Source organism: Nuphar pumila, chromosome 16 (assembly GCF_984573655.1).
Source record: "Nuphar pumila chromosome 16, dmNupPumi1.hap1.1, whole genome shotgun sequence".
NCBI classification, from domain to species: domain Eukaryota; kingdom Viridiplantae; phylum Streptophyta; class Magnoliopsida; order Nymphaeales; family Nymphaeaceae; genus Nuphar; species Nuphar pumila.
In genome coordinates this window covers 59,189,179-59,198,099 of record NC_143264.1, presented here as the reverse complement: position 1 = coordinate 59,198,099, position 8,921 = coordinate 59,189,179, and positions in this window count along the sequence as shown.

Here is an 8,921-nt window from a genome sequence, read left to right as displayed (position 1 = left end):
GCCAAGGAGAAGAGCTCAGCTTCCCACTGACCGATGAACCTAAACTTGTTCAGGTTGTTAACGCTGAGCCATTCCTTAATACGATGCCGAAGACGAAGAAGCTTTGCATGGATGTGGATGGCCACCCAAGATCCTGAAACCGGTTGAGCCCACGATTGACGAACCAGCTACTGAAAGTCTGGCACACGAACCCACCATTCCTCAAAGGAGAACCTGCGACACGCTTTAAAGCCTGCGCCCCAAGAAACAATTAGTTGTCCATGATCGGACATGGTCCGCGGCATTAGGCAGGCAGTGACATCCAGTACTGCGTGAAATAGATCTGGCGAGAGAAAAACACGATCTAGTATCCGTAAGCAAGGGCGAGACCTCATATTTGACCACGAGAATTGCTCCCCCACATGAAGTACCGAGTACAGTTGGTTCCGCTGAACAAACTCCTGAAACCCCCTAATAGAGGAGTTGAGAAGAACTGGTAGACTAGAATCATGCGTAGACAATAGGCAATTGAAATCTCCTCCTAAGCATTGAAGAGCTCCAAAGGTAACCAAAACTCGGTCCAATTCAGCCCAGAAAGTTGGTCGCGAGGACGACACAATAGGACCATACACAAAGGTGAAGACGACATCTTGTAGCAACGGCAACAAGTTTGCACAAAGAGAGATGGAATAGAGACCAATATCCACTATTGTCGCCTTAAGAAAAGCTTTCCAAAGAAGCAAGATGCCTCCAGCAAACCCAACGGCTGATTTAAAAGCATATGCTGCACCTCTCCATAAGTAAGACGCCACTGATAACGAAATATCTTCCATTTTGGTTTCACAAATTGCAATGATGTCCGAACTTTCATATCTAATCCAGTTTGCTAAAAACAATCGCTTACGAGAGCAATTCATGCCCCTAATATTCCAAATACACATCTTCATGATAAGAAATCAGGGAGCACCCTAGTGCGCCTTTGCCTAACTGAGCGTCGCACTGAGCTTGATCCATCTTCTTGAAACTGGGCTTGTGAACGGGCCAATGATTTCGCTCTACGAAGGCTATTTGCAACCCTGTCCGCCGATTGTACTCGAGGAACAATCTGCTGCTAGATCAAAGAAAGCTGCCCGGGTGAAATCTGCACTCCTAAATCCCGCGTAGCCTCGGCGAAGGACATACCCCAAATGACGAACCTGTCCTTGACCCCCTGTGCCCCACACTCTGAACGTAACACATCTGGGCAAGGTTGTGGATGCACAGGTTGCGAGCAAGAGACCTCTGAGACCCCCTGAACAGGTGCTTCGAGAACCTCCACGGGACAACCCCCGTCTTGATAGGGCAGGCAGTCCGTTGAACACAAAAATTGAGTTTGTTGCGACATGCAAGGAGAAATCGAGACCACGCAGGTAAAACCAAAAAAATACATCGAGGCAGACCCCATGCAAACCAGGATGCCTTTATGGGGTAGGAATCTCGACAAGATACGACGGGTAGAATCGATAGAACAAAAGTTTCCACGATCATCAAAAAAAGAACGAGCCCCGGATCCATCATGGTCGATAGATGCAGCACACCTCTCGGAAGCAAGATTGTGTTGGCGACTCAATAATCAAAGAGGCAAACCAGATGAACGTACGATGGATGTACGAACAGAGCCCAAAAATTTCTCCATGCAAGTTGACCCACACTCCATCCCGAGAATAGTCGTTCTCATTAACTCGTTAGGGCGAATGTGACAGCTAGTCGACTAATAAGGACGCTTTTCGATGGTTGCTCTGATATACGAGCGAAAGAACTGCGGTGAACGATCGGCCTTGCAGAACGAACATACGGCATCAGAAATCTTCAACGGTACCCAGAGCGATCCGATCTTAACCGCCGAAAATGGAGAAGTGCCTGCCTCCAAAACACACACTTGCGCCACATCACAGAAAGATACACCAGGTTTACAAGAAGCAGGTACCCCTTGCTTGGCCTGTGGTGAAGTTTTCGACATACGAGACTCACCGGCTAGACAAACAATACATCGAATTCTCGAACTATCCGAGCCACACCTATGACAAAAAACTCTCGAACGAAAATTGCGATTGGAACACACATTAGACCACCAATCCCCCGGCTTTGCCCGGCCCACATCGGCCCGTCGCCTAAGGTTACAGCAAGATGGTTGCCACGTCGGCCTAACAAACTTCCACCCCTCTAGAACATCCTTGTTAGAGCACGGCCAAAAAAATGGAGCACTGAGCGACCCCTGAATCCTATTGTCTTCAAGAGCTTCTCTGCGAAGGGACTTAACAAACCCCCAAATGTCAACTAAATCAAGCACTCGTCGACGCACGCCGCAGACCAGGAACCCGGCTAACGATGTGAAGAATCCCTGAGACAACCTGAAAGGGACCCTAACGGGAGCCCTCCACTTACGGAGTGACACAGCCAAGGCCCAAGCATTAATCCCATCCGCCAACTCTCGGAGAGCCTCTCTGTTGCGAGAAACCAAACGACGACACAAGATACTCCAAAAACGATTGTGCCCCCATGACTTGTCTCTCATCCTCAGCAAAGAGAGAGAGAGAGAGAGAGAGAGAGAGAGACTTACCGTCTCCTTCAACGAGACCTTTGCAGGGAAGGTGGAAGGCCAATCTGAAGGCTGGAGATGCGATACTGCTCCTCCAGGACTAGAACGGGGAGTTCAGTCAGGCTGCGTGGGCTATCTCTGATCTCAGCGACAATCCGTTAAGTTTGGTGAGTGCAAACTATGCAGAATGCGGGAGGGGCTCTGCTGGCTGAGCTCTGCCACAGTGAGTAGGGGCTGCCGCAGATGACTACCACTGGGGGGGCAACGTTGAAGATGGTGGCTTGGGAGTGGCCGACGGAAAGAGATGGACGGTGGTCGATGATGGCTAAATATGAATGCTGACGTTGGTGGTCGCAAATGGCTGCCGCTAGGGGCCGACGTAGGTCGATGAGGCTATAGATGGACGCTGGCGGCGGGGGCTTCGATGGCTGCCTGATGGCCAAGAAAGAGAGATATGGGTTTGGGAGTGTTGAGGGAAAAGGAGAAACAACCGATGGGGATGAGGGTTTGGGGTTTGGGAGTATTGACAGAAGATCAAGAGCCGCAGATGGCTGCCGCTGGGGCCGACGGCGGTCGAAAGAGGCTATAGATGGGCGCTGATGGTGGTGGCCGCAGAAGGCTGTCAGATGGCCGACGATGGAAACAGGGGTTTGAGATGGAATGTTGAGAGAAGCCAAGACCCTGAAAAATGGCAGACCTCAGATGGCCGACGATGGCTCAACAACTAGATTTTTCTGAGGGAGAGAGCGTTGGTGAGAGGCGTCGGTCGGAGAGAGGGGCAGGTCATGGAGGACGCCGGTCGGAGAGAGGAGCAGGTCACGGAAAACGCCGGCGGAGGAGAGGCAGGAAACTCAGGAGCGTCGTCCGGTCGACGGATGGGCGAAGGGTTGAGAACGCAGAGGGCAGAGGCAAAGAGGAGGTTTCCAGAGCTATGGAGCTCAAATCAGAGAGAGAGAGAGAGTGCCGATGGGAGGGGAAGGCCGACGACAACAATGTGGGTGCGATAGTGGCAGTTGTTGCGATTGTGGGAAAAAAAAGGGGGGGTTACAGTGGTCGACGGTGAGGCTCGGGTAGTGGCTCTTGCAAACAGGTAGGTGGTGGTTGTTGAAGGCCAGGGAGGATTCAGGCGACTGGCATGACAGAAGGCATTAGAGAAATGGTCGGACCAAACGACGTCGCTCTCCTCGAGCTTGAGGGCAGAGGTGTCAGGGTCGGGTTGCTTCAATAGCCCAAGGAAGCGAATGGCGGAGGAGTCGGGGTCACCGGAGAGCGAGTCCGAGAGAGAGAGAGATCCAAAAGAGCCCTGGTGAGAATGGTGGACGGCGGGAGTGGGAGGGATCTGGAGGATCGACGGCGAGGTGGTGGTGCTTGACGTCTCAGGGGAAGAGCAGGCGGCGGCGTGGTGGTGCTTGACGTCTCAGGCGGCGGCGTGGGGAAGGAGAGGGTAAGCTAGAAGGAGGGGAGAGAGAGAGAGAGGTAGCGGGAGAGCTAACGAGAGAGAGAGAGAGAGAGAAGAGGCGACGCACTAGATTTTAAGTGGTTAGGCTATTGTGTGCCTACGCCCACAGGTAGAAGGCTGGATTCTTATTATGGCTTAGTGGACAGGGCCATTTCAATTTATACAACTCCCTAAGATTTTACAATTTGGTAGGAAACAATTTTTTGTATCCTTCCGATTTCCTATTTGCAGTTTTCTTCTTCTTTTCAGTATCTTATTTATTCAGGATTCTCTTTCTTTTAGTCCTAGTATTAGAACTTTCTTTCTGGATGTGATTTCTTTCTTGAACGCTCTTTTCATGATCAGGATACCAGTTGATAGACGAGCTGGTGGTCTGGGACTCTTCTTGAACCAGATTCTTGGATCCGGACTTGGTATGAATGAGAAGTCCATAAGCTAAGTTTGGGCTGAAGAAGATGAAAAGTAGATTTGGTCAATAACTTAGTAAAAATGTCTGCAACTTGGAGATGAGAAAGAACGGTGTTGGTGATTAACTGTCGCTGAGCTATTTTTTAGTCACATACGAAATCTCGATGTGCTTGGACCGATTGTGAAATACCAGATTAATAATCATATGAAGAGCAGAGAGATTGTCGCACAAGATGGTAGGAGCTTGAAAAATGAAAATGTCAAGGTCACAAAGGATGAAAGAGATCCACATCACAGAAGCGAGTGATCGGTATTCCACTTCGATGCTTGAACGAGCTACAGTAAGATGTTTTTTGGTACTCCAAGAAACACATTTGCCACCAAGGTAAACATAGAAGCTAGAGGTAGAGTGACGAGTGAGCGGGCAGCTGACCCAATCTGCATCAAAAAACCCATAGAGGACAAGTGGATTATGAGCAAGAAGCCAAATACAAACATGAATTATGCCTTTAATACGACGAAGAATCCCTTCACAAGTTGAAATGGAACGTCGTTGTAAGGGGAGGGTGGTGTATGTTCGCCCCCAATGATTCACTGAATCCCATGTCTGTGTTCGGGGGATCGAATGAGCGCCACATATTTACGCACATGGGGCTCGTATTCCTGTGTATGTTGACATAACTTTGCATCGTAGTCTGGTGTTGTTGCAAAGACTTAAGTACTCTTTCTTGCTATTCTTACCCTGAAATGACGGTTCGAGAAAATGATAAAAATATCCTCCATTCAAAAGTTGGGAAACTACGGTTCGAGAAAAAGACAAAAAAGTCCTCCATCCATAAAGTTTGATGTTAACTATTTAAAGCGGAGACGTTCCCTATTCATTAAACTCCTGCGCCATCTGCTGTAACAGTAGCTCCCATTATCAACCCAAACTTTGCCTTTGTCTCTAGTCGAGGTTTCCGCCTTGTTTTTTATCATGTTTTACAACACATTGTCGCCTTCTGGTGCCTGCCTTGTGTTACAAAATATTTCTGTGTCTTCTCTTCATTTTTGTTGTCGTTAGGCATTATAGAAGAAAGCAATGATGCACAAACATTCCAACCAGTGTCATTAAGGCGACGTGAGTAGCTTTCCATCCCATCATGCTATCGATGAAGAAGGCATGTCGTCTTGTGTGCCATTGAGGCATTGTTTGGTTATTGTAGGTAGATCTTGTTCTTACGATGGTTGAAAACTTATCGATATTTGTAAGACACTGGGACCTGTTGACAAGAATGCTTGTTTACAAATGCTAGGAAGGGTCTCTACCCCATCAGGTATCCTACATTCACTCATTATATGCATTGTATCTCAAACCGCTGTATTAGTAACATACTCCCGTTTTTGTGAGATATATTTTTGTTAGTTAATATCGATTTGTTTGCTATTATGCTCAATTTCTTCCGTATCAATTTGTAATTTATTATGCGATATATTTATCGACCTTTTAGATATTATGGTTTTGTATTGTCGAGTTGTAAGTTATTATGCTGAAGTGTCGTATCGATTTTCAATATATTATTCGATATGTATATCAATTTGTAAGATATTATATGTTTTGTAATATGTATTTCTAAGATATTTGTACACAGACTTTGAAAACGTGTGTGTGCAGAAACACGTTGTTACACGCATGCGGGGGCGATTTTCGCATTCATATCGCTGCTCTGTCAGCGATTTCTATTGAACTCGCTTTACAGCCTCGTAGATATAATGAGAGTGTTATCGTCAACGCACATGTACGACATGTGTCTTTTATTGGCATGGTAAGTGACAACTCGATGCTCAGTATAAGCAAATATCAAACCGCACTTGCTTTGATACTGTCATTCATTAAATTGTTGATTTGACTTGCTTAACCTTATTGGTATCCGTTGTTATATGCATCCTGATTAAATCGTAGTAAACGTATGTGCTTGCTAACGCAAATTGATATATTGCTTACAAAACATTTCACTGTCTTCTCTTCTTTTTCGTTGTTGTTAGGCATTATGGAAGAAAGCAATGATGCACAAACATTCCAACCAGTGCCATTAAGGCGGCGTGAGTATCTTTCCATCTCATCATGCTATCGATGAAGAAGGCATGTCGTCGTCTTGTCTGGCATTAAGGCATTGTTTGGTTATTGTAGGTAGATCTTGTTCTTACGATGGTTGGAAACTTATCGATATTTGTAAGACGCTGGGACCTGTTGACAATAATGCTTGTTTACAAATGCTAGGAAGGGCCTCTACCCCATCAGGTATCCTACATTCACTCATTATATGCATTGTATCTCAAACCGCTGTATTAGTAACATACTCCCATTTTTGTGAGATATATTTTTGTTAGTTAATATCGATTTGTTTGCTATTTTGCTGCCAACACAAATTGATATATTGCTTAAAACATTATTGAGCTTATCATCAGGTTGTAATAAAGATGATGTAGCTCAATCAATTGAAAGATTTGGAGAATTGAACATCTATACTAATGACGCAACTGAAGAATTGAACATCTGCACTAATGATGCACATGAAAAGAAGGGTGCAGGCATTAGACCCACTCTTGACTTGAATGTTCCAGTAGAATAAATGCAATTCAATAATGAAGTAGATTACCATGACAGTACACATAATAAAAGGATTGGCACCAGGAATGTACATGGAAGTACACTTGACTTGAATGTTCTAGTAGAAGAAATGCAATTCAATAATGAGGTAGATTTTGATGTCAGTACACATAATAAAAGTGTAGGAACTGAGAATCTACATGGAATTACACTTGACTCTGTTCTTGTAGAAGGAATGCAATTTAATAATGAGGAAGCTGCATATAAATTTTACAATGATTATGCCTTAAAAGTTGGCTTCAGTGTGAGAAGGTTTTCTTGGTCAAAAAATGCACAAGGTGTCTTGATTAGAAAGACATATGTTTGTTCCAAGCAAAGTTGGAAGAAATCAATGAGAAATCCAACAAGGAGCATGTCAGAATCAAGATGTGGATGTCAAGCAAGAATGGTTTTGAGAAGACATCCGAATGGGAAATTTGTAGTTTGTACTTTAATCAATGATCATAATCATTATTTATCTGCATCATTTATGACTCCTATGCTAAGGTCACATCCTAAAGTAACTGTAGCGCATGCTGCAGTGGCTGAAATAGCCGATAGCGTCGACATTGCACCAAGGAAGACATATAATTTGTTTACTCACATAGATGATGGTCGCGATAATGTGTCATTCACACCTTTGGATCTAAGAAACCACTTGAGAAGGAAGAGGACAAATAACATGAAGAATGGAGAAATATGTTCTTTGGTTGATTACTTACAGAATAAATCAAGCAATGAACATGGTTTCTTTAGTGCAATGCAAGTGGATGAAGATGGATATGCTGTGAATATGTTTTGGGCAGATTCAAAGTCAAGAGTAGATTATGAATGCTTCAATGATGTGCTTGTATTTGATATTACAGTAAAGATTAATACTGAACAGTGGCCATTTGCGCAGTTTGTCGGAGTAAACCATCACGCACAGAGTTGTATATTTGGTGGGGTGTTTTTGTATGACCAGACCAAGGAAAGCTTTGAGTGGTTGTTCAGAGTATTTACATAGGCAATGAACGGGAAGCAACTTGAAGTTTTACTTACAGATGGAGATCACGCAATTGCGGCTGCAGTGCTTCATGTGTGGCCAGATGCACATCATCGCCTATGTTTGTGGCATATCTTTCAAAATGCAGCAAAAAACATAGGACACATATTTAATCAGAAGACAGGGTTTGACAAAAAGTTTACAAGGTGTGTACTTCATAGCGTAGACGACGTCACCTTTATGTCAGATTGGGAGGAAATGATTAAGATATATGACCTTAAAGACTGTCCTTGGTTACAAAATTTATATGCAGAAAAAGAGAAGTGGGCATTGGCATATGGAAGACAATACTTTTGTGCAGGTATGATAAGCACACAAAGAGCTGAATCTATGCATGCCACGCTGAAGAAAACCTTGTATTCATGTTTAACAATGTTTTGTTTCATGGAACAATATAAATTATTTGTAGACGGTCTAAGACAGTATGAGCTTGAACAAGACGTAAAATGCTTCAATACACGACCTCTAACTTTTGGCATGAAAATATTGATGCGGCCTGCAGCTCTGTATACACTAATTGTATTTGAATAAATCAAGAAAGAGGTGTTACATGTCATGAATTGCAAAATAGAAGAACTCATGCAAACCGAGAATATGCACAAATACCATATTTTATGGCAGGGCAAAAAGCATCACGAAAGGCAAGAAGCACATGTCACGTACAATGTTGACAACGGAGGAGTTGAATGTTCGTGCAAAATGTATGAATTCAAAGGTATTTTATGTTGTCATGCATTAAAGGCATTCAATCAAGAGAAGATATAAGAAATACATGAGTCTTACGTAATGCGAAGATGAAAGAGACGTGCAAAGATTGAAATGC